General features: G+C 47.3%; 1 protein-coding gene across 2 annotated transcripts in view; it reads right to left on the bottom strand.

Annotated features, from left to right (window-relative positions):
• LOC147706850 (exportin-5-like) overlaps nucleotides 1-26,903 on the bottom strand; it is a 2,308,032-nt gene that overhangs the window by 1,363,266 nt on the left and 917,863 nt on the right. The gene's annotated exons all lie outside the window — the stretch shown is intronic.

Here is a 26,903-nt window from a genome sequence, read left to right as displayed (position 1 = left end):
GGCTGGCCATCTAAATCTGACACAACTGGCTGCACGACAGCTGGGGCAAGCTGGTGTAATCGTCCTTTGCTTTAGATATAGTATACCTATATCTAACCTTAAAATGGACGCACAGATTCCTATCAGTCACTCCTATGGCAGGCCTTGACAATCCTGAAGGCAGAGTGCTTGGAATCGTGTGAGATGGTGCTCTGGCATGAGCTGAGCCCGTTTGCAGCTTGCGGAACCAAGTCCTAATAGCTGTTCCATGATAACGCATACCATATACTCTTAAGTGCATTATAATCCTCGCGGTTATATGCTAACTCTGGTATCACTTTATCAAAACATGTCGAGTAAGGTGTCATACAAATTGGAATACTAACCCCTCGCCAATTCTGGCGGCGGGGTTAGCATTCCACCCTTCTAGAGGGACACGACATGTATGTAACTGTGAACGCCGGTTAAAGTTAACTCAAGCCTCAGCATCACAAAATGGATGCTGCCACCATAGACACAAGTCTGACCCCCTGCAGCTGGGAGTCCTTCCAGTGAGGGGAGCTTGGACAAAGGGTTTCCTGTCAGGGGCGGTGCTAGCACCATCCCAGACAGGGATTTGTGTATCCTGGGTAGGCAGGGCTTTAGAGGAAGGTGACTGCAAGTGGCACCCCGGTGCTCACTATGCATCTGCCGGCTAGAACCAGTTCCAGGGGCACACCAGCCCCTGAGCTGGGGAAAGTCCGGCATTGGAGGGGGGTGTAACCACCCCCCTTCCTGGTCCCACCCATGGGCAGGACCTAGTCGCGTGCCAGCCACTTTTCCTAGTATAAAGATAGGAGCGGGCCCCCTTCCAAATTAGATCATCTTTGAATCCTGAAACTACTTTCTACGAAAGGAACTCTTGACTTCTTCTCAAGATTTCTCCCTTGTGACTAAGGAGTAGTCACCCTGCACCCGCAGGCACCGTCCAAGAACACTGCGGTTTGCTGCACGTCCTTCCTCCGGAATCCGACTGACCAGCACGACGAGACCCGGCTTCCCTGGCACCTCTGACCTCTACCCACATCGTCAGCTCAGCTGAGATCCGTGGGTGCGACGAGACCTCGAGGGACCGGCCATCTTCAAGACTGCACGACTCTTGCCCAGCACGACCGCCGAGGGATCCTCGGGTGAGTGCTTTGGGGTCCGAGAAGCCCCAACCCTGAGCAGCTCCAGCACCGAAGTTCAGCCCTCCAGCATCCACCAGATCTGCGTGGGGCCCTTCTGCTCTTTGCTGCTCACCGCGTTGTCTGGCTACTAGCCCGCTGGCTTGTGGCCTTCCCGACGACGAACAACGACATCAACACTGCTGGTCTGGTTGCTCCAGACTGGCCCTTGCTCCCCTCTAAAAGAGGAGCACCCCGGACCCTCCTGGTCCACTCCAGACGCCATTTTGAGTCCACCGCGTGGGCTTGCATTTGCCAAGACTTGTTGCCCCAATCCTGGGTCCAGCGACGTCGACAGCAGATACCATCGTGGGACAGCTCGCACCTCCATGCTGGTCGCCGACAACGCCTCCTGGTCCGTGAGCCTGCAGAGCCCAGCGTCGCCCACTCACCTGGTTGAGGTGACTTCAGCCGGTGCCATGCTGGTGCCCATCTAATCACTGGCTAGTGATCCAGAACTTGGTCCCCTCTGCTTACAGGTGTCTTCCATCTCCGATCCAGGCTTAGAACCATCCAAATCTCTTCACTGGTCGCCTGCCAGCAACTTCTTCTTTCAGGCTCCATAGACTGCAACGAGGATTCCCGACGTCTTTCCAGACCTATGCATCCGCAGCCCCTGGGCTAGGTAACTTCGGCATTTCGGTGCCCCAGCATAGCCTCACTATCCAAGGGTCCAGATCCTTTTTCGTTTCAGCTCTACCTAGTCGGGTTCGCCCGAGAACACTAACTTTGCATTTACTAGTATGCATAGACTATGTCCCGCATCCCGCGTGAGAGTGCACACTCTGCACCCGAGTCCCCTAGGCCTCCTGCTAGTAATCTGAAGGTTCAGTAGTCCAGTCCTAGCGATTCTAAACCCTATGAGATTAGTACTTACCTGCTAGTAATTTCGCATTCCACTTTTAGAGTATATAGTTTTTCGTGCCCCTCGGGCATTTGTGTAAATTGTGCAACTTAAAGTATTTTCGTAAGAGTTTTGTTGTGTGCTTAGTACCCTGTCCTCATAAAGAGTACAGGGCTGTTGTGATCTAAATAAATACACTGTTTATTTTCATAACACTTGTGTGGTGTCCTTTCACTTGGTGTTCAAGGGGTATATGTGATGGTATAACAGCTGGCTTAACACGCCCTCTAGAGTTTAGCCCGAAGACTGCTCGTATCCATGCTACTAGGATAGCTGGTCTATAAGGTTGACTTACAACCAATCATCAATAAGGGTTGTTTGGACTGATACAAAGTGTTCACTAGAATAGTGAACATTATATATCAGGCCAACTTCTCACACCAACTTCTCACAAATATGTAATCTTTAGTTTCTTCCACGACCAATCTCAAGGTGGACTTCTTACAGATCCTAGTGCAGGCATGCCTAATGACTCGGAGTCAAGAGTAAGCAAAAGGGAACGAACTGGGGTAATAATAAAATGTATTGTCCCCAAATTGGGAAACTAAAGGATATAAGGTAAACAATAGAAATAAATAGTATAACTGATATGTCTCTGGGTAATCGTCCCTCGGTGGCAGGGGGGTAGGCTGGGGGATTATGTTGCAGTACTTGTCAGTTTTGTATGTACGTCTAGTGGCTTCCATCAGAATATCCAGAGGTGGGCCCTTTCTTCCTCTCTGACCCAAATGGTAACGTCTCTGATCCACACCTCCAACAGTCCCAGATTTCCATGCCATTGCTATACTGTTTAGCCAGAATAAGAGCCAGGTCAAGGAATTTAGTATCCACTTTACTTGTTTTGGGTCCGGGGAACCCCCCTTAAGAGACAGGTCTCTACTGTGTGAGGGAGACAGCAGACTAATGCGGTATGCAACCGGAGAAGTACAGCAGTCCAAAACGATTGAAGGGTAGCGTACCCCCACGTCCCAGGACTAAAATCAGTATCAGATAGCTAAAATCTAGGACATTCACAAGTTCCCCCACTATATATGACCTGTAGACTGTGGAGTGTGAGATCGGTCATATGCACGAAGTTGAACTGTATATATTTCAGCCTAGTATTGCGAGATACTTTCTTAGGATATATCAATATTTTGCCCCATTCCCTTTACGTGACCTCTCGGCCTAAGACACTGTTCCATCTAGCTCGGAGCGTCACCAAAGATCTCCACCCCATATCATTAGAGACCTATAAAACCATGTCACCAGGTGCCTCACCGATCCCAATAAAAACAAAAGCTGGAGCACTGAATGAGTTGTGTGTTCCTCCGATATCCCACCCACAGATCAGGAAAAGTCCACACCAGTGCTTCTTGCTTCAGGAATTTCCCCTGGTGCAATGTGTATTGTTCCGTCTTCTAGCTTTATCAGGGTGTATAACTGGTAGCAGTCGCCTACCGTTGCCAGTCTGGCCTCCGTCCACTCAGAGTTGGGCAGCAGTAAAACAAGAAATAAGGTCAACATGAGCCTAGCCCACCAGTGGCCGGGCGGGGCATAAAGAGGAGCTCTGTGGATCCATACTGTGCAGCGACGCCAGCATTGCACATCTATCAACAGTAGGCTGCTCGTTTGTAGAATAGCCAGTTCCGGTCATAGTAGTTGGATCATTAAGCTCCCCATGTGTGGTGTTAAATCCAGGAGATCCATTTTGTCTCTCCGTGACCCATCAAGCTATTTGGCTACCCTCTACAGCTGTGCTGCCAGGCAGTACAGTTCAAAATCAGTTGGCAAACGTCTCTGGACCTCGAGTGACACCCTGTGGTGACCCGGTCCCATATCAATTCCCTGAGCAGGACATCCAGTTGCCTGAACCATACTAAAGTCACCTGTGGGAGCGCGGGCTTGATAAACAGGCGAGGAGGCTGCAATAAAGGTTTAGAAATGGGTTTATTGATAGCAGGGGGAGACGGAAATGGTTGGCAAGGTGGTGGTTCTTCTTCTTCTGACGATTCCTGGGATGAGCTGGAGAAATTTGAGGCTTGCAAAGGTGTTTTCTTGCCCTCTGGCTCTTCTAGACCGTGATGGCCTTTCCGGAGGCTCATAGAAGGATTAAAGAAACAATGGGTGAACCGTCAGAATGGGGTTTGTTAAGATTATTTTTGGGTTGTCCCTTCACCACACCGTTGTGACTTGTCAAGAATATCCAGTAAGATTCAGGATGGAACTGAGCTCTCCTATTAATCAGTCTGGAATAGGGATTCAGGGATGGTGAACTTTAGGTGCCATGGGAAGGGAGGAAACAGTGTGCATATACGTGCAGAGGTCGGCTAGCAGTACGTTCTATTACTGTTTTAATGTGACATAGCTTTCAAAGTGCCCTGGTGTACACTATATGCCCCTGGTACTACACATGCTCCTTCTCCAAGTTGAAACCCGTCTTCAAACAGTTTGTGCTCTTCCCTCCCACTATGACAACCTCCTCCCCCCTCCCTCTGTGTGACCCCGAGCCAGTTACACTCACCGGCCCAGCCGTAACTCTCCTCCGAGTTACGGCCGCCTTCCAGTCTCCTCCGGACACCACCAGTCCTCCGACCAGCTTTCTTCTCCGTCTTCTGGGCTTCCTGTCGTTCTGGAGTCCTCCAAATCGGGTCCCGCGTCTTCTTGGTCGCCACCGGGTCCCGCGTCTTCACTGGTCCGACCGGGTCCCGCGTCATCACTGGTCCAACCAGGTCCCGCGTCTTCGCTCTCTTCTGCCGCTGTATGACGCCGTCTTGTTTCTCCTCCCGCGTCTACTCTACTACTCGTATTCTGACCCTGCGCGCCTTTCATTGGTTCGCGCTCTTCTTTTCTGGGGTATGGGGGGCAGGACTTCCTGTTCAGGCCGGCGGTCAGCTTCCTCCTCTGGAAACACGGGAGGTGAACATGGACGTTGTAGTCCATTGGGGCACGGCAGATACCGTGTTCGTGAGTGCGGGGTCTTTCTCACTTTACCCTAACCGGGAGGCTTTGTGCATATATAGAACAGGAGAGGAAGCATCACAATTTTGGAGACCTGTAGACCCGAGAGCACCCCAAACTCTTCCAGGCATCGGATTGCATCTGGAGATCCAACAGGGCCATCAGAAAGATACAGGAGGAGGTCATCTGCATAAAGCAAGATGATGTGTTCATGTCATCTATCATTATGCCACTGCCACCACCTTCCTGATGAAATAACTCCACTAGGGATTCGATGGCTAAGGCGAATAGAAGAGGAGATGCGGGCAACCCTGTCTCGTACCCCGAAACATTTCTCATACGTTTCTGAAATCGCACTGCCGGTCTTAACGCATGATGCATGCTGGCACAGAGACGTGTGACCCATTTAATCCAGGCCTCCCCCACTCCCATATTACACATTGTTTTTGCCAAGAAGTCCCACCGTATAAAATCATAGGCCTTCTCGAGGTCTACTGGTATTCCCCCTAAAAGTGCTTGTACCGTTGGTTGGAAAAGAACATGATACAGTCCTGAGGTTACGGAGGTGCTACCGTTCCGTATGGAACAGTTTTGATCCTTATGGATCAGGGCCAGCATAAATTGGAGCAATCCTTAAGCAAGCACTTTACTCAGGATGTTGAAGTCCATGTTTAGCATGGATAGTGGCTGGAATGTAGACATAGGTGCAGGGAGGGGTATCACAGTAGCACACCTTGTGGAGTCAGGCAGGTGACCGACTCGCAAGGACTCCGAATAGAGCGATTCCAATTTCATGGGTCAGTTGTCCAATAAATGTAGCGTAAAACTCTGCTGGGAGTTCGTCGGGGCCCAGGGTCTTGCCAGCCAGTGGCCATTTCCTTAATGGTATCTTATCTCTTGCATTGTGACTGGGTCTCCGCTTTTGGCCGCCATAAGTGTGGCAGGGTATGCTCAGATGTGAGTCCCTTGCTCACTTTGCCACTGGATTCAAGCAAGCCGGGCTGAAGACGGCTGGAATGCCAGAAACCGGTCCTCGGAAGCTTGTTTCCGGTCCAGGGAAGACATGGCTTGGCAGTTCGGGCTGGACTGTTCCCATGAGGCACAGGGTCAGACTGATTTGCATATAGCCATGTCAGAACTGGGGTGGCAGAGTGGGCTAAAGAACGGTGATGGATTAAACCCAGATCTTTTGACTGGGTGTGAGTGTTTGATTGATTCAGATGCTCCGTCCATCACCACCCCCTTTTGTACTGCACCGGTTGTAGCAGATTGCCTGCAGAGAGGCCAAAGGACAGCATGGCAAGGTATGCACTAACCTCTAAGTTAGATTAGATCATCAACTGATTGTGGGGTCATGCCAGAGAGGACCTCTCCTTCCAAAACTGATCCCATCGACTCCAATGCTGCCGACTGCCCCTTCGATGAGGAGACCAACTCCGAAGCGGACACTGATAGTACTGTGATTTCCGTTGTCACCTGGAGAGCCGCCACTCGCTCCAGTACCGGTTGGGTGGTGGCTGGCTTTGTTCGGGCACCTCTGCTTCTTGACCTATGGGGTCTTTTCCAGGGTTTCCACTTGGTGTCGTCTTTCAGCCAGCGAGGGCCCTGGAGGGGTCATTCCCATTTTCTATGCATCTAGCCAGTCCCATTCTGTTTGGGGGTCATCACAGAAATTGGATGTGCCATCCAACAGAATCTTCAGTTTGGGCTGGAAACATCAGGGAGTACTGAAGGCCTTCCTTGCTTAGTGCTCTGTTCACCTCCAAGAAGGAGGCCCTCTTAGACTGTACTGCAGCAGTATAGTCTGGCAACAGCGTGACCTTCTCGTTTATAATGTTATATGGGCCCGTTATTCTGGCCCCTTGCAGAAGGATGTCTGTCTCTGAAAAAGAGCAGTTTGGCCACCTCTAGGTGAGAAGGTATGTCAGGTGCTGGGGGGCTGTCACCCTATGTGTATATTCCAAAGCGTAGAAGGGTGTCGGGAGGTTTGGGCTACTTCAGTCAGCATCCAGCGCTCAAGATAGAATACCATTCCATATCCTCCGGGAGACCCACTATGTGGATAATGCTTCACCTGTTCCAGCTTTCTGCATCCTCAGCATGATTTACTAGCTTGTGTACTCTGACAGTGAGGACTGTTACTTGCCATGACAACACCATTTAATCAGGGCGCATTTCATACACCCCATTCTCCACTACTTTAACTCTGTCTGCCAATTTCTGGTGGTCGGTTCTCAATAGTCTGAGTCCCACAGATACAGTAACCAGTATCCAGTTGGAGTGTGGATTTAGTGTCTGCTATGGCTGCTAATATTTTATCTAACTGGTGCTGCAGGGGAGGCGCCAGTCATTCAGTCCCTTCAGTACTCTCAGAAGTAGTCAGTAAGTAATCATTTGTGCCCGCCCGGGGACTGGGTTGTCTAGTCCTCAGCTTCCCCATGTCCATAAGGGGTACAGATTGTCATTCTGGGGGCAGCAGCAATGGGCAGGAGCAGCCTGGCCAGGTGCTTGTGTAATGCGTCCAGGAGCAAAGGCCTTCTGCTCCCAGGGAGGCCAGGGAAGAGAACCGATAGGTGCTCGGATTTATTGAACTTGGCTCAGGGAAGCCCCCGTGGCCCTGACTGCTGCTTCTGCACTCCTGACCGGAGAAAGATGTCCCAGAGGCCCCACTGCATGTATAGGGCACCCTGGCCGCTCGCAACCCTCCCTTCAGTTTGTTAGTCTGTCCTACACCTCTCCCTGGTCCCGCAGGGAGTGGGGCCCATGGGGTCAGCATCTCATTCTCCCCTGTTCGGCAAGGCAGCCCCCTTCGCTGGATGGAGAGTGTTGAAGTCAGGATTACTCTGGGATGCCTGGTCATGTGCAAGCAACGGGTGGGGGCCATTGGAAGTTTCTCTTAACTCCTTCACAGACACTGCTGACGGTTGGCCATTCGTTTTACTTGGGCTTCCCTATGTTTTTAAGGGGGGGTGGGTGCACCAAATTAGAGGCTTAAAGTGTGTCTGCCAAGAGTAGTTCCCCAGCCTTTTGCTTACTCCCACTATGCAGACCATAATTCGATACTCCAATCTCCGTGTGATGGTCAACAACAAATATCGGGTGTGAAGAGAAACTTAGGAGCGCTCATGTAAAAATTCACACTATAGATTTACATGCGAAACCAGAAATACACAAGAAATATCCTGCTGTGCATCCAGAAGAGGAGAGTCTACACCCAATCTCTCCTAATCACTCAATCACAGATTGATCAAGCAAATTGACAATTTCTGAAGCACAAGCCAAATTATTCACAAAATGATAATAAAATAATATCAGAGGAAAATAAATTTTCGTAATTTCCAAGTTTCTGGGCTTGTCCAGTTCTTTTATTAGGTTCCCTCTTTTTGCAATCTTCCACTCCCTTATGCCAACCTGTTTCGTCGTATCTGGGTGTGAACCCACGACTTCATCAGGGCTGCAAGTAATACATACAGTTGCATTATAGTATCAATGATTCAAATTTCATCCAAATTCAAAGATTACCCAACAACACCCTAGTGCACAAGGGGACTAGTTCCAAGTATTATCATTTTGTGAATAATTTGGCTTGTAAATCTATAGTGTGAATTTTTACATGAGCGCTCCTAAGTTTCTCTTCACACCTGGAATTTGTTATTGACAAACAAGAGGCAGGCAGAGCTGTAGACACTTGTATTAATCAAGATATTAACAATGAGTGATAATTTGGATCGAGACAGGATGGCGGCTGAGTTATGTGATAATTTGTGCAAGGGGAGTACTGTAACTGAGGCTGTTAAAAGAGGTAATCTACCACTGAATGAAGGACTTCGGGAGAAATTTTTTAGATTAGAAAAACTTAAGCGTGGAGAAATGTCAAAGTGGTGGGATGGCACCACTTTAAAACAGTATGTTAAATTAAACAGGATTCCTAGAGGTCTTCGCTCGCAGATCATCCCAACATACGATGATTTAGACGAAGATCTTTTAAACATTTGGGAAAAAGAACTGACATCTAGTTCTATGAAATTAATGGACGTTCTGATTGAGAATGCAGAGAGGAAAGTTACAAAATTCCAAACTGAAATATCATAGCTTGAGTCTGAGATCGAAGCACTTACCATGCCAGAACCAACAGCCAAGAATTACAAAATTTTGAAGAAAGTCTTATCTAACCATCAGAATCACATAAAGCAAAGAAAGGCCTGAAAATTGAAACGGGATGAGGTGAACTATAATAACGGCAGGGTATTTACCTTCTCGAGCAAATATGACTATCTGGTGCAAATTGATAAACCTAAACAAACATCTGCACCAGTTTCGGTTAGCTCTAGTAATACTTCATTAAGTACAATACCAACCAGTGATAGTGAAATAGAAGGAGGATCAGGAACACTAGCCAAGCAATTACGACCTTTAGACAACTCTTCCTTCATGCTAGAAGTAATTCACATCAAGCGGGGGAACAGAGATCAGACCAAAAAAACAGAAAGTACAATAAAACAAGATGTGGGAAGAGGGGCGGAAACGGTAGGAGACAACACAAGGATGAAAACACGTTCTTGGAACAAGAAACAATAAGCACGGACATAGGGAACAAGCTGGAAGTGGTGAATCTTTCTGATTGTATACCGACTGAGTCAATGATTACTTTGTTAAAGAAAGGCTTAGGTTTTTGCCCAGAATCAATGGGTGACCTTTGTACTTCTAAAATTGATCTGTTTAAGTTCATTAGGCGCTTAAAGATTAAGAAATACTTTGCTTTGAACCCTAAATCTAATAAAGTCAATGCAACAGTACTATTGGACACATTGTCAAGTGGTTTGACTATTAGTGATATTCAAGATACTGTGAATTTACTATCAATTACAGAACTAGAGGAGGACCCGGTCACAACAGGGAAGGTAATGGAGGATTTAGATATCAGACCAGATCTCTCCTTATCAAGTGGTCTTAAAACTAAGTCTCGCTGGTCTCCCAACCTTATCCGTGGGAACAAAGTTGAGATTTTTCATAAGTTGGTTATTGATGACTTAGACAGAAGTATTAAGAAGAAGGCTCTTACCAAATACCCTTTAAGAGATAACTTGACTGGACAAGAAAGACAGGCTTCGAGAGTATTAAGGGATAACCCTAATCTCACAATTAGAAAAGCAGATAAGGGTGGTAACATAGTGGTTATGAATACTAATGACTATGAAGAGGAAATGTATTCACAGTTGAATGATAATCAATGCTATGAGAAGGTATCTCATAACCCTATATTCCCCCTTATAGCAACCATCAATGGATATTTAAAGACATGGAATGACAAGTGTCTGATTGTTGATGACGAATTCTTATATCTTAAATTGACTCGACCAATATTCCCATGACTTTACACTTTGCCGAAAATTCACAAAGGGCTCCCATTTCCACCAGGGAGGCTCATCATATCAAGTATTGGAGGACCTACAGAACGTTTATCACAATTTGTTGATTTTTTTTTGCAACCCATAGTGATAAATTTACCATCATACTTTAAAGATACGACACATATTCTTAATATACTAGGGGACATTACATGGGACCCGGGAATGATCTTGGTGACCCTTGATGTGGTGTCCTTATACACCAGTATTCGCAACGAATTGGGACTTAAGGCACTCTTTCATTTCTTATCTAAAAGGCCAGCGAGTCAATGGGAACATACCCAAATGATTCTAGCTATGACAGAATGAATACTTACTAAGAGCATTTTTCTTTTCAAGGATAAATGGTTTAGGCAAACCCAAGGTGTTGCTATGGGTTCGAAATGTTCTCCTGCCTATGCGAATATTTTTATGGGCCGGCTAGAGGAATTTATGATTTGGAGCACATCAGGAAATAGATGGAATGAACATATCCTTTATTGGGGGCGTTTTATTGATGATTGCCTCATGATATGGACAGGGACAAAAAACCTATTAAATGAATTCATTGAATACCTAAACCTTAATGATATGAATATCAGATTCACTACATACTCCAGTACCAACAGTGTGGTGTTTGTAGATGTGACATTATACATTAAGGATGGACATATTCAGAGTAAGATGTTTCGGAAACCTACTGCCTGTAATTCTTTGTTACGCGCTCATAGTGCACACCCTAAGCACCAGATGAGAGCCATTCCATGCGAGGAAATGCTTAGGGCTAAACGAAATTGTAGTGATGACATACATTTTCTTACGTGTATTAAGGATATGGAAAAACTTGTATCCATAGAGGATACCCTCACCATGATATTGTGGCATCTAGGGAGAGGGTTATTGTGAGAAGTTGGCCTGGTATATGATGTTCACTATCCAAGTGATCACCTTCCACCAGCCCAAACAACCCTTTTGGTGATGGTTGTAAGTCAACCTTATAGACCAGCTATCCTAGTGGTAGCGTGGACAGAACAGTCTTAGGCTAAAAGACTCTTGAGGGCGTGTAAAGCCAGCTGTTTTATCATATGTAACCCCTTGAATATCAAATGAAAGGACACCACACAGGATATTTATAAAATATATATGTATTTATTTACTAACACACTCCTCTGAACTCTTTATGAGATCAGAGGCCAAAGCACATAACATGATACTATGGGCCCGATGTAGGTAAATCTAATTTACCACTTCTGAAATACCGAATCATACCGTTTCGGTATTAAAGAAGTGGTAAATTAGAGGGGGGGAAATGTAGGTAATTCTGAATCGGTAAATACCGAATCTGTAAGATTCAGTATTTACCGATTCTGTAAATACCGAATCGGTATCCCCCATTGATTCCTATGGGCCGTGAAGCCCATTAGAAATCAATGTGGAATACCGAATCGGTATTTACCGATTCGGTAATTACCTATTTTTGTAAGGGTGCAGGGGGTGTCACTTTGACACCCTCTAGCACCCCAATTACAGGCTTGTGTGCCATGTGGCACACAGACATGCCCTATGGGCATGTCTGTGTGTCACATGGCACAGGTGTGCATGCACAGATGTGCATGCACACCTGGATTCGGTATTTTACCACCCAATTGGATTGGGTGGTAACATACTGATTCTTAAAGCCCTGTGGCACTCTGACATGTGCCAGCTACATCTGCATTTAAAGAATCTGTATTTTACTGAGACTGTATTTACCGATTCGGTAATTTTACCGAATCGGTAAATACTGAATCGGTAAAATACCGATTCTGTAAATGCATGCCCTACATCTGAAAACCCTAATACCGGTCGGAAACGGCCAAAATCGTCCGTTTCCGTCCGGCATTAGGGCTCCTACATCTGGCCCTTAGTCAGAATACGTTAAGTTGCACGATTTACGGTTAGGCCCTAGGGGCGGAGCAAACCATATATTAAGAAAGTGGTATAAGTACCACGTCAAGAGAAAAGGAAAGGCCTAGGGCCTGGAGAATCGCTGGGGCTACACTCTCTGAACCTTAGTTTAGAAGTAGGAGGCCCACAGGCGGCGTGTGCAGTGTCTTTAAACACACGCGCGAGTCACTGCAAAGTCAATGGGAACTTAGGGCCAGATGTAGGAGCCCTATTACCGATCGGTAACGGCAGAATTCGGCCGTTACCGACCGGTATTAGGGTTTCCAAATGTAGGGGGCCTATATTTTACAGATTCTGTAAAATTACAGAATTGGTAAATGTAGGAGAGTAGGGTCTGCAATCCTATGATCACCCAGATTTTTTGCTTTTGTTTCACTGGTTTACGACTTTCTCTGGCTGTGGGCCTGCCAATCAGACCCACAGCCTGGCTGTTCTCTCTCTAAATTACAACATGTACCCTAGGTGTATTTACCAATTGGTACTGGGCCACCTTATCAGACTCTGTAACTCAGGGCATAGGTGTACCCAGGGCCTACCAGGGGCTGAAGCATGTATTATGCCACCCCTGGCTGGCCTCCTAAATTTGACACAACTGGCTGCATGACAGCTGGGGCAAAGTCGTGTAATCACCCTTTGCTGTAGATATAGTATACCTATATCTAACCCTAAAATGGACACACAGATTCCTATCAGTCACTCCTATGGCAGGCCTTGACAATCCTGAAGGCAGAGTGCGTGGAATCGTGTGAGATGGTGCTCTGGCATGAGCTGAGCCTGTCTGCAGCTTGCGGAACCAAGTCTTAATAGCTGTTCCATGATATCGCATACCATATACTCTTAAGTGCATTATAATCCTCGCGGTTAAATGCTATCTTTGGTATTGCTTTATCAAAACATGTCGAGTAAGGTGTCATACGAATTGGAATACTAACCCCTCGACAATTCTGGCGACGGGGTTAGCATTCCACCCTTCTAGAGGGACACGACATGTATGTAACTGTGAACCCCGGTTAAATTTAAACGAAGCCTCAGCTCCACAAAATGGATGCTGCCACCACAGACACGAGTCTGACCCCCTGCAGCTGGGAGTCCTTCCAGCGAGGGGAGCCTGGAAAGGTTTCCTGTCGAGGGCGGTGCTAGCACCGTCCCAGACAGGGTTTTGTGTATCCTGGGTAGGCAGGGCTTTACAGGAAGGTGACTGCTGAGTGGCACCCCGGTGCTCACTACGCATAGGCCGGTCAGAACCAGTTCCAGGGGCACACCAGCCCCTGGCCTGGGGAAAGTCCGGCATGGGAGAGGGGTGTAACCACCCCCCTCCTAGTCCCACCCATAGGCAGGACCTAGTCACCGGGTCAGCCCCTTTCCTTAGTATAAAGATAGGAGCGGGCCCCCTGTTCAAATTAGATCATCTTTGGAATCAAGACACGACTTTCTGCGAAAGGACATCAAGATTTCTTCTTCAAGATTCTCCCTTGTGGCTAAGGAGTAGTCACCCTGCATCCGCAGGCACCATCCTAAGAACACTGCGGTCTGCTGCAAGTCCTTCCTCAGGAATCCGACGACACAGCTCGACGAGACCCGGCTTCCCTGGCACCTCTGACCTCTACTCACCTCTACAGCCAAGCTGAGAACCGTGAGTGCGACGAGACCTCGAGGGAGCGACGATCGCCAAGACTGCACGACTTCTTTGCAACAAGCCCACCGAGTATTCCACTGGTGAGTGCTTTGGGGTCCGAGAAGCCCCAACCCTGAGCAGCTCCAGCACCGAAGATCAGCCCTCCAGCATCTCCACGATCTGCGTGGGGCCCTTCTGCTTTTTGCTGCTCACCGTGCGGTGTGGCTACTAGCCGGCTGGCTTGTGGCCTTCTTCACGACGCCCGACGACATCACTGCTGCTGGTCTGGTTGCTCCAGACTGGCCCTTGCTTCCTTCCAAGAGAGAAGCACCCCGGACCCTCCTGGTCCACTCCAGACGCCATTTTGAGTCCACCGCGTGGGCTTGAATTTGCCAAGGCTTTGTTGCCCAATCCTGGGTCCAGCGACGCCGACAGCTTCATCCATCGTGGGACAGCTCGCTCCTCCATCCTGGTCGCCGACAACGCCTCCTGGTCCGTGAGATCTGCAGAGCACAGCGTCACCCACTCACCTAGCCGAGGTGACTACCATCCGGTGCCCTCCTGGTGCCACCTGACTACTGGCTAGTAGTCTCGAACTTGGTCCCCTCTGCTTTCAGGTATCGTCCATCTTCAAGATCCAGGCTTGGATCACTTCGAACTCTCTTCACTGGTCACCTGCCAGCATCTTTCTTCCAGGCTCCTGGTCCGTCTACGAGGATTCCCGACGTCTTTTGAGACATATGCAGCTGCAGCCCCTGGGCTAGGTAACTCCGGCATTTCGGTGCCCCAGCATAGCCTCACTATCCAAGGGTCAGAATCCACTTTCCTTTTCCTCCTACGAGGTCGGGTTCGCCCGAGAACACTAACTTTCTGAAATCTAGCTACCATAGACTTTGCCCCGCATCACGCGTGAGAGTGCACACTCTGCACCCAAGTCCCCTGGGTCTCCTAGAAGTAATCTGAAGATTCTATAGTCAAGACCTAGCGATTCCAAAGCCTATTAGTACTGTACTTACCTGCTAGTAATTTCGCATTCCACTTTCAGAGTATATGGTTTTCCGTGCCCCTCGGGCATTTGTATATACTGTGCTAACTTAAGTATTTTCGTAAGAGTTTTGTTTTGTGCTTAGTACCCTGTCCTCATAAAGAGTACAGGGCTGTTGTGATTCTTAATAAATATACTGTTTATTTTCATAACACTTGTGTGGTGTCCTTTCACTGGGTATTCAAGGGGTATATGTGTGGTATAACAGCTGGCTTAACATGCCCTCTCGAGTCTTTAGCCTTAGACTGCTCGTATCCACGCTACTAGGATAGCTGGTCTATACGGTTGACTTACAACCAATCATCAATAAGGGTTGCTGGACTGATACATAGTGTTCACTAGAATAGTGAGCACTGCATATCAGGCCACCTTCTCAAATTGGTGAGCAGCGGTTGGGATTTGAGCTTGCTGTTGGTTTACCACACGTATCCTAAGAATATCTTGTTGAAAGATCACATAAGTACTTTTAGGTACATATAACTTAGCTTAGAATACTCTGAGTTCTACTGAACCAGCTGTTGCAGCTCCTCAAGGCTTAGCACACCTTGGCTGCAACTCTTAGCAAGGAATCAGTAGGCAAACACATAGTGTAGGTAGGTGCATCACTTACACCACACTAGAAGCATGTCTAACCTCGGAGAGTCTGCTGAGACCCCTCTGATGGTTGAGGACCCTCCACAGGCCTCTTCTAGATATGCAGCCCTTAGCTTCCAGGAGATGAGACAAGTGTGTACCTCCAGGAAGCTAAAACAGGGGTCTAACCCCACAATCCCATTTCTGATTGGTCTCTTAGAGACTTATGATGCCAGAAAAGCTGAGAAGCTTCTTAGCTCTTCTCATCCAGAAGGGGACATGCCAGCCCTAGAAGGAACCAGGGGTGACCCAGATCTCATCCATCTCTCAGGTGAGGAGGATGATGATCAGGAGACATCTGGGGATGAGGCAGACAAAGGTCCAGAAATAGTTAGTCAGCTAACTAGGGACAACTTAAGCAGGCATGAGGATGGTACTAGGAGAGCCCTGGGACCCCTCTCTGGCCAGCTTAACATTGGGAATGGACGAGTTAGGTCTCTCTCTAGAGGCTCTAACAGATCCATTCAAACCAATGGCTCTCAGGCCTCTGCTCTGAGGAGGATGACCTCCCCTCAGAGGAGAGTTTATGAAGCCAAGGAAAGGGAAGTCAATCTGAGGATTGCCAGGGAAGAACTTGCCCTAGCCAAAGAAAGACTTGCCTTTGCTAGAGAGCAGGAATTGAGTGGGTCAAAACCCACTGGTGGCAGCATAATACCTAGCAATAGGGAAAGGAGTTTTGATACAAAACACCTGAATAAGATAGTGCCCCCCTTTAAGCAAGGGGATGACATCCACAAATGGATTACTGCTTTGGAGAGGGCCTGCACTGTGCAGGGTGTTCCCCAGAGTCAGTGGGCAGCTATCTTGTGGCTCTCCTTTGAAGGTAAAGGTAGAGATAAGCTCCTCACTACTAGAGTGGAGGATGCTAACAATTACCAAGTCTTGAAAAACACACTGGTTGATGGGTTTGGCCTAACCACTGAGCAGTACAGGGTGCTGTTCAGGGATACCCAGAAAACTCAGTCTCAAGATTGGTCTGACTTTGTAGATTGTGCCACTAAGGCTTTGGAGGGCTGGTTGCTGGGCAGTAAGGTTACTGATTATACAGGATTGTACAATTTGATCATGAGAGAACAAATTTTAAACAATTGTCAGAACCAGTTGTTGCATCAGCATCTTGTTGACTCAGATCTGACCTCTCCCCAAGAATTGGGAAAGAAGGCAGACAGATGGGTCAGAACAAGAGTTAAGCAGAACCAGAACCAGAATCAAGGTGGTCAGAAGAAAGCAGACCAGAAGGGTAAAGATTCTAAGGGGGAACAAAATGACCAGAAGTCTTCGACAGGTCCCCAACAACCCAAAGAGGGTGGGGGTCAGGCTCCCCAGAAAAAGAAGAATCAAGAAGGCCAGTCCAAAAGGTGGTGCCAATACTGTAAAAGTAAAACTCACTGGTTTAGTGAGTGCACCAAGAAAGGAGGAGGGCAGACTCCTGCCACTGCAGCCCCTAAGGCACCTGTGCCCCCTAGTACAGTCAGCAGTGGTAGTGCACCTCCCAAGGGTTTAGTTGGGTTAACCTTGGGTTCTGAGGGGTATGACAACTTAGTTGGCACACTCACTCAGGCTGTCCTTGTCTGTACAGGGGATGTGGATATATCCCCTGATGTAAGTCCCAATACTTTGAGCAAATACAGACAGACACCTTTAATAAATGGAAGAATGGCTCAGGCCTATAGGGACACTTGTGCCAGTGTCACAATGGTGACACCTAACTTTGTGGACCCTGGACAGATCATGCCAGGTACAGATTTCCTGGTGACCAATGCAAGCAATGTCACTACCAGTCATAGTATGGCAATTGTTGCTTTCTCCTGGGGAGGGGTAAATGGCCAGAAAAAGGTTGTTGTTAGTTCAGACCTCCCAGTGGATTGTTTGTTGGGCAATGATTTGGAATCATCACAAAGGTCAGAAGTGGAGCAGAGGACTCACATGGAGATGTTAGGCTTGCCAGCACATGTGCTTGCTGTGACTAGGTCACAGGCCAGAAAATGCCCCACTGAACAGGTGCTGGATCCTGGAACAATGGACCAGACTCCTTCCAAGAAGAAGAGCAGTAGGGTTAAGGCTGTGCCTTCCCCCTTGCCCCAGGTTGAGGATCAAGTCTCAGAGGAGGCTGACCTAAGAGAATTGAGGGAAACTGAGCCTAAAGAATTTGAACTTGATCAAGTTGAATTTCTGGGCTCAGGGGGACCCTCAAGAGAGGACCTGGGGAAGGAACAGTTAGACTGCCCTTCCCTTGAACCCCTCAGACAGCAGGCTGCTGCTGAGGCTGCTGGGAACGCCACAGGTACCCACAAGGTATACTGAGATGATGGACTCCTGTACACTGAGGCAAGAGACCCCAAGCCTGGCATGACCAGGAGGCTGGTTGTACCCTTGACTCAGAGAGGTTTCCTTCTCACCTTGGCCCATGAGATTCCCTTAGCAGGTCACTTAGGCCAGACAAAGACTTGGGACAGGCTTGTCTCACACTTTCACTGGCCTCACATGAATGAGGATACCAAGGAGTTTTGTCCCTCCTGTGTCACTTGCCAAGCCAGTGGTAAGTCAGGTGGCACAACAAAGGCCCCCCTTATACCAATGCCTGTGGTGGGGGTGCCCTTTGAAAGAGTGGGGATTGACATTGTTGGTCCAATGGAAACCCAGACAGCATCAGGGCACAAGTTTATACTGGTGGTAGTGGATCATGCCACCAGGTATCCTGAAGCTATTCCACTTAGGACCACTACAGCACCTGTAGTGGCAAGGGCCCTAGTTGGAGTGTTCTCCAGAGTGGGCTTCCCTAAGGAGGTTGTCTCTGACAGAGGTGCAAACTTCATGTCAAGCTACTTAACTGCTATGTGGAAGGAATGTGGTGTCAACTACAAGTTCACTACACCCTATCATCCACAATGCAATGGGTTTGTTGAAAGGTTCAACAGGACCCTAAAAGGGATGATTCATGGACTACCTGAAAAGCTCAGGCGTAGATGGGATGTCCTGATACCCTGCCTTCTGTTTGCTTACAGAGAGGTCCCACAAAAGGGGGTTGGCTACAGCCCTTTTGAACTTTTGTATGGGCATCCTGTGAGAGGCCCCCTGTGTTTGGTGAAGGAAGGATGGGAGAGACCTTTCAAAAAGCCTGCAACCAACATAGTGGACTATGTACTTGGTCTCCGCTCCAGGATGGCTGAGTATATGGAGAAGGCATCTGAAAACCTTAAGGCCAGTCAGGAACTTCAAAAAGCTTGGCATGACCAAAAGGCTGTCCTGACTGTTTACAAGCCTGGACAGAAGGTGTGGGTGTTGGAGCCAGTGGCCCCAGCAGCACTCAAAGACAAATGGTCTGGGCCCCACACAATTCTTGAGCAAAAGGGAGAGGTCACCTACCTGGTGGACCTTGGAACTCCCAGGAGCCCCCACAGGGTACTCCATGTCAACAGGCTCAAAGCATATGTCGACAGGAAGGACATGAGCTTGCTCATGGCCATTGATGAGGGACAGGAGGAAGAGAGTGACCCTCTCCCAGACCTGCTCACTCAGAATCCTGATGATGGGTCAGTAGATGGTGTTGTCTTTTGTGGCAGCCTCTCTGACCATCAACAGAAAGACTGTAAACAGGTTCTTCAGTCTTTCAGACATATGTTCTCTCTGACACCCAGTCAGACCAATTGGTGCACCCATGAGGTTGACACTGGTGACAGCTTGCCAGTTAAGAGTAAGATCTACAGGCAGCCTGATCATGTTAGAGACTGCATCAAAACTGAAGTGCAGAAAATGTTGGAGTTGGGAGTCATTGAACCCTCAGATAGCCCTTGGGCTAGTCCAGTAGTTCTAGTGCCAAAACCTCACACCCAGGATGGTAAGAGAGAGATGAGGTTCTGCGTAGACTACAGGGGTCTCAATGCAGTCACTAAGACTGATGCCCACCCAATACCAAGGGCAGATGAGCTTATAGATAGATTGGCTTCTGCCAACTACTTAAGCACACTTGACCTGACAGCTGGGTATTGGCAAATCAGGTTAGCTGAGGATGCCAAGCCCAAGACAGCATTTTCAACCCCTGGTGGACATTATCAATTTGTGGTAATGCCCTTTGGTCTGAAAAATGCACCTGCCACCTTCCAAAGGTTGGTGAATCATGTTCTCACTGGGCTGGATGACTTCTGTGCAGCATATCTTGATGATATTGCTGTCTTTAGCTCCACCTGGGAGGATCACCTGGTCCACCTGAGGAAAGTGTTAGAGGCTCTGCAAGCAGCAGGCCTCACTATCAAGGCCACCAAGTGCCAGATAGGGCAGACACAGGTTATATACCTGGGCCACCTTGTAGGTGGAGGCCAGGTTCAGCCACTGGAGAGCAAAATACAGTCAATCAGGGACTGGGCTCCTCCAACCACCCAGACTCAGGTTCGAGCTTTCTTGGGCCTGACTGGTTACTACAGAAAGTTTGTCAGGAACTATGGATCAATTGTGACTCCATTAAATGAACTGACAAGTAAGAAAATGCCAAAAAAGGTTCAGTGGACAGCAGGCTGTCAAAAAGCATTCGATGACCTAAAGCAGGCCATGTGCACAGCACCTATCCTCAAGAGTCCAGACTACTCCAAACCATTCATTGTCCAAACAGATGCTTCTGAGTTGGGTGTGGGAGCTGTTCTATCTCAACTGAATTTTGATGGTCAAGACCAGCCCATTGCTTTTATAAGCAGAAGGCTGACCCCCAGAGAGAAGAATTGGTCAGCTATTGAGAGGGAGGCCTTTGCTGTGGTTTGGGCCCTGAAGAAGCTGAGGCCATACTTGTTTGGCACTCACTTCAAGATTCAGACCGACCATAAGCCCCTCTTGTGGCTAAATCAGATGAAGGGTGAAAACCCCAAACTGCTTAAGTGGTCCATTTCCCTACAGGGGATGGACTTTACAGTGGAACATAGACCTGGTACTGATCATGGCAATGCCGATGGGCTCTCCAGATATTTCCACTTAGAACAAGAAGACTCACCTGGTCAAGGTTAGCTTATTGTCCCAAAGTTTGGGGGGGGGGTCATGTAGGAGAGTAGGGTCTGCAATCCTATGATCACCCAGATTTTTTGCTTTTGTTTCACTGGTTTACGACTTTCTCTGGCTGTGGGCCTGCCAATCAGACCCACAGCCTGGCTGTTCTCTCTCTAAATTACAACATGTACCCTAGGTGCATTTACCAATTGGTACTGGGCCACCTTATCAGACCCTGTAACTCAGGGCATAGGTGTACCCAGGGCCTACCAGGGGCTGAAGCATGTATTATGCCACCCCTGGCTGGCCTCCTAGATTTGACACAACTGGCTGCATGACAGCTGGGGCAAAGTCGTGTAATCACCCTTTGCTGTAGATATAGTATACCTATATCTAACCCTAAAATGGACACACAGATTCCTATCAGTCACTCCTATGGCAGGCCTTGACAATCCTGAAGGCAGAGTGCGTGGAATCGTGTGAGATGGTGCTCTGGCATGAGCTGAGCCTGTCTGCAGCTTGCGGAACCAAGTCCTAATAGCTGTTCCATGATATCGCATACCATATACTCTTAAATGCATTATAATCCTCGCGGTTAAATGCTATCTTTGGTATTGCTTTATCAAAACATGTCGAGTAAGGTGTCATACGAATTGGAATACTAACCCCTCGCCAATTCTGGCGACGGGGTTAGCATTCCACCCTTCTAGAGGGACACGACATGTATGTAACTGTGAACCCCGGTTAAAGTTAAACGAAGCCTCAGCTCCACAAAATGGATGCTGCCACCACAGACACGAGTCTGACCCCCTACAGCTGGGAGTCCTTCCAGCGAGGGGAGCCTGGACAAAGGGTTTCCTGTCGAGGGCGGTGCTAGCACCGTCCCAGACAGGGTTTTGTGTATCCTGGGTAGGCAGGGCTTTACAGGAAGGTGACTGCTGAGTGGCACCCCGGTGCTCACTACGCATAGGCCGGTCAGAACCAGTTCCAGGGGCACACCAGCCCCTGGCCTGGGGAAAGTCCGGCATGGGAGAGGGGTGTAATCACCCCCCTCCTAGTCCCACCCATAGGCAGGACCTAGTCACCGGGTCAGCCCCTTTCCTTAGTATAAAGATAGGAGCGGGCCCCCTGTTCAAATTAGATCATCTTTGGAATCAAGACACGACTTTCTGCAGAATCGGTAATTTTTTACCTACATCCGCCTCCTTCCAATTTACCGACTCTTAAATACCGAATCGGTATGAGTCGGTATTTAAGAGTCGGTAAATCGACTGCGGTAAATGCGCTGAGTTGTTTTGAACGGAGATCGTGTGAGGAGTTCAGAAGCTTTCATCATTGTTTGGTGAACCCGTGTGATTAATCACTGCATGCTGTAACTGGGAGACATCTTTGCTGCACAGCGCCCTGAATGCGAGTGGCGCTTTATTCCTGGCTGTTCATTGGCGGTAGCCTGCTTCTCTGCGGGGGACTACAAGTCCCAAGTCTCCCGCCGCCCAGGCACACCTGGCCCGGACTAGCACCACGCCCACAGCTCCAAGCGAGATTTAACAGTCAATCACATCCGCTTCGCGGGAGCGCCGGGCGAAGCCCGGGCAAAGGGCGGGCCCTCTGTGTCGCTATTCATATTATATACTTCTGGCTGCTAGAGGAAGTAACACTTTGCGAAGCTAATAAGTCGCTTCTTTTCTATCTTCCACTGGTGAGTTATTGCTGCATCTCCAGAGCTTTATTTATATTTTTACGGACATTGTATTACTCTGTGAACTCCTTTTCTGGAGGTAAACTATTTGAAAAACAACGAACTGTGGGAAAAGTCTGCAAAAGATGTCTAAAAAACTTCGCTCAGGAAGACTAGTGGGAGGAAGATCTGGTGCTAAAAAAGTTACCAACCCCACGCGAAATAAATCCGTAAATAATCCACCATTGAAGGGTCAATGCCAACTCTTTGAGTTATGGGATAAACCTGTGGATAAGAAGTCTAATACTGCTGTAAAGGAAGCTCTCCTCTCTGCGGCTCAGGAGGAACTTACTCAAGTTATTACTAACTCTATGTCACCATCCTTGCTGACCGCGCCACCGCAAACAGCAGCGGTGGTGAATTCCTGTCTTGTTCATCTTGAAGGAGAGGGGGAGAGTAAGCTTGGCGTTCTTGCAACAGAAGGAAAACTAGAGAATCAACCACTTACGCCTCAAGCTCCTTCTTTGAATGACAGGTTAGGTGGGGAATCCTCATCGTTATCTATTGATCTTGAACTTTGCGGCCGCTATGTAGATGCAGCTAGTTTGGAGGCTTTAGAACCCAATAAGCCTTCGGGGGGTGCTACTCCCTCTGGGCTAATGTTATATAGTAGTACTCCCTCGTTAAATGGACAGGACATGTCTGATCTGTTAAAAGCTTCCAGGAGTCCGGGTCTTAATCTTTCTGGTATTTGTCCTACAGCTGAAGCTTGTAATAAACCTATATCGGAATCTTTGATTGCTTTGGAACAATTATTAGCCTCCATATTATTTCTCCTGGGGAAATTTGTAGGCAGCTCGGATTGTATCCTGGACTCAGTTACTCAAATACTGAAGACATTGCTACAAAAAACACCAGAAACGAGGAGTGTTCCCTCCCCCAAGGCCGAATCTAGCTCTCCTAAGGGGAAAATAAACGCGCCTATAGTGAATTCTGGTATAAAAGCTGCAGCAATAGTTCATGAAATGCATACTACAGTCCTGCCTTTAACCGCAGTGCCCAATTGTGTTAAGAACTCTGTTCTCGAGATTGAGGAAGAAAACAAATCTATCTCTGGCTCCAAAGTGGTTCAAGATCTATTTCCAATTTTCATGTCGGAAAATAAAAAAGAACAACCTGAAGATAAACAAGAAGTAAAGGTAAAAAACGGTAAACATAGAAATAATAAAGGGAATAAAAGGAAACCGATCCGAAAATGCAGGAAGAAAAGACAACGTCGGATAATCTTCCAAAACTTTATAGTCTTGTCTGAGAATGAAGAAATAGACTCAGATCCAACTTCTATGTCCTTAAAGGTGGATAGTGAATTTTGTCCACCAACGACTTTGGAAGATTTACCGCAAAAGGAGGGTCCGGTCCCGAATATTACTCCATCGGTAGCGATAAGAGCCTCTAACTTACATCAACTCGGGCCCCTTAACCCTTTGGCCTCTTCTTTTTCTCTTGCACCAGAGGTTGGAGATCGCCCCCCTCCCTCTCTCCAGCCCAAAAACTCAAAGGCTTATGTGGACACTCGCGTGCTAGACTTTTTACCTTTATTTGATGCAGACTTACCCTTAAACAGAACATGGCTACTTAAGCGCTTTAGCGAGATGGAAAGTCTTCACCCTATTCAATCTAGGGACATTGAACTAGTCTCTTTGTTTGGTGGAGACAGGGTCTCATGTATAAGGGTTAAATTTTACTCCACAATTATTGTAAATTTGATATTGCAGCAAGCTGAGAATTTCCAACGTACTGGTATTGATGTTCTCCCTATTTTTAGTCTTGGTAACACCCACCCTTCCCATGGGATGACAGTAAAGGGTGATAAACAAAATGGGATAGCTTCTCCACTTAGAGACCTGAAGATCTGGGTCTCTAAAGGGAAACGTTCGGTCTCCCAGGTAAAGCCACTTCCACTGCTTCAGAACTCCTCCTTAATAGAGGATAATAATCGGTGAATTGGCTGCACAGTGCTTTATCTACTAAGACCACAGATAACCCCAAATTGTTTCACCATCTTTAACACCCCACTGAAAATTATTTCTTGGAACGCGGCAGGGATTCATAGTAGCCCAGAGAAATTTGACCTTCTATATTCTCTGGGAGCAAATGTGATCTGCATCCAGGAAACATGGTGTACTAATTTGCTGGATGTTTTAAAGGATTTCTATGTACTGGAAGTGCCACCTGCCCCATCCAAGAAAGGTCACGCTAGGGGGGGAATTGCTTGTCTATTATCAAATAACTTGCAGTGGAGATTCTCCCATTATACTGACCCAAGTAATCTTTTTCAAGCTGTAACAATAGCAAACTTGTCTAGTAATTTAAAAAAGTCATCCGTTGTAATTATTAATGTGTATATCCCTCCAGAAGAGCGTTTTAATCCTATATTGAAGCAGGTATTTCGATATATTGGCCAAATTAAAAACGTACCATCCCCTCCGGAAGTTATCCTAGTAGGAGATCTGAACTGCAAAATTTCCAATGCTAGTCTGAAGCTTTTCAGAAATAAACCCAAAGAAGAGGCGCATTTTGTACCCCAATCCCTCTTCCCAGATAAAATAGTGACTAACAAAAGAGGGAAGATTCTGCTAGAAGAACTAGCGGCAGTTGAGGGACTTATATTAAATGGGAAATTCCCGTCTGATGTGCCTGCTAAATTTACACATAAGTCACCTTTCGGGTCCTCCATTCTTGATTATGCAATTTCGGATTATGGTTTGTTTCCCTGTATTCAGGATCTTAAGATAATCCCAACAACTCTGAGCGATCATAGTATAATGCTCATAACTATTTCTTTAAACCCTTTGCCCACTGTGCCATGGGCCCTTAACGTCAGTGACGCGGCTTTCCATGCTTCCACGGGAAGATGCTTTTGGAATCCCTCTGCCATTAATGGGGTGCATGATATATTATGTAAAACTCTATTAGAATTAAATGAGTGGCGTGGTTTAGAAATAGTTAATTTTGAAAATCTTATGCGAAATATCATTTTAGATGTAAAAAAGGCTACCCGCCCTAGAAAAGGGGTAGTTGTGCCTAGTACACTACGCATCCTGAACAAAGAAATAAATAAACTAGTCCGTGAGCAATATTTAGATAGAGCTATGGAACGTGAAAAAGAAATCTCTAGGTTAAAAAGAAAGAGATGCAGACTAAAGGCGAAAATAAAAAAGGAGAAGGAAGATACAGTTTGGATTAACTTGAGGGAATCAGTTGTTCATGGTAGGACTAGAGAATTTTGGGCAATAATTGGGAAGGGATGCGGTACTAGAATAAGTCCTTGCCCCATCCCTATAGCTGAAGAGGTATGGATCACTTATATTCGGGATCTCTACGCAGGGAATGGTATTCCAGGTGAAGATATTGTCCTAGCTGCAACGCCTGAAGGACTCATTAATTATCCCACAGAGGAATCAATTGAAATAGCCATAAGGAATATGCGCGCTTCTGGTGCAATGGGTCCCGATGAACTCCCTATGACAGTCTTGAAGCAGGATCCCTTAATGTGGAGTAAAGTCCTTTACCCATTGTTTAAAGCCTGTTTCTTGTCAAATACGGTACCTGCCTCCTGGAGGGGAAGTATTTTGGTCCCTATTTTTAAGAAGGGAACTAGGGACAGCCCCAGTAACTATCGTTTGATCGCCCTCCTCGACTATCGGAAAGGTTTTTGCGAAATGTCTCTTAAATTTTCTTTCCGATTGGGTCGAGGAGAACAATATCTTGCCTCTTGAACAAACTGGCTTCCGTTGGGGGCACGGTACTCTAGACAACCTCACCACTCTCCAGGTGGTAACTGATAAATATGTGCAGGTGAGAGGGGGGGTGGTCTATGCGGCTTTTATTGATTTCTCCACAGCGTTCGATAAAGTGGACCGTAGAACGCTGTGGAGAAAATTGGCAGCGCTTGGTGTTCCATCCCATCTATTGGAGCTTGTTCACACACTCCATACAGAGACTTGGTGCAGTGTCTTGCAAGGGGGCGAAAGGGGGCTCTCCCATCAAATTTTTTCTTTGAATGGCCTAAAACAAGGCTGCTTATTGGCTCCCCTTTTGTTCTCCTTGTATACTGTAGACCTGCCTGTGGCCTTGTCTGTCAGTGAAGGTATTGCTCCAGTGATTGGGGGGACCCCAATATCTTGCTTGATGTATGCCGATGACGTCCTTATTTTAGATCTGACTCCCAAAGGCCTTGCAACTCGGCTACATGCCCTTCATGATTTTGCTGTTGCTCATTGCATGAAGATTAACATTTCCAAAAGCAAAATTATGTGCATAGCCGGGGAAAAAGAAGTGCCGATCTGAAAATTTTGGTTGGTATATCGGCAGTCAAAAACTGGAGGTCGTTAAATCTTATACTTTCTTGGGGAAAATTATTGCGGCTAACTTGAGCGAGAGGCCTCATATTGAGCATAGTTCGCGCAAAGCCCTCGCCCATGGCAAAGGTTTAAATTCTCTGTATCAGACCACTGGGAAAAGGCACTTTTTGTGTTTACTGGAGGTATATAGGTCCAAAATTCCCGCTACGATACTATATGGTATCGAACTTATAGA

Source organism: Lissotriton vulgaris, chromosome 6, assembly GCF_964263255.1.
Source record: "Lissotriton vulgaris chromosome 6, aLisVul1.2, whole genome shotgun sequence".
NCBI lineage: Eukaryota > Metazoa > Chordata > Amphibia > Caudata > Salamandridae > Lissotriton > Lissotriton vulgaris.
Note: the sequence above shows the minus strand (reverse complement) of the source record. Positions and strands in the feature narration are given on the sequence as shown.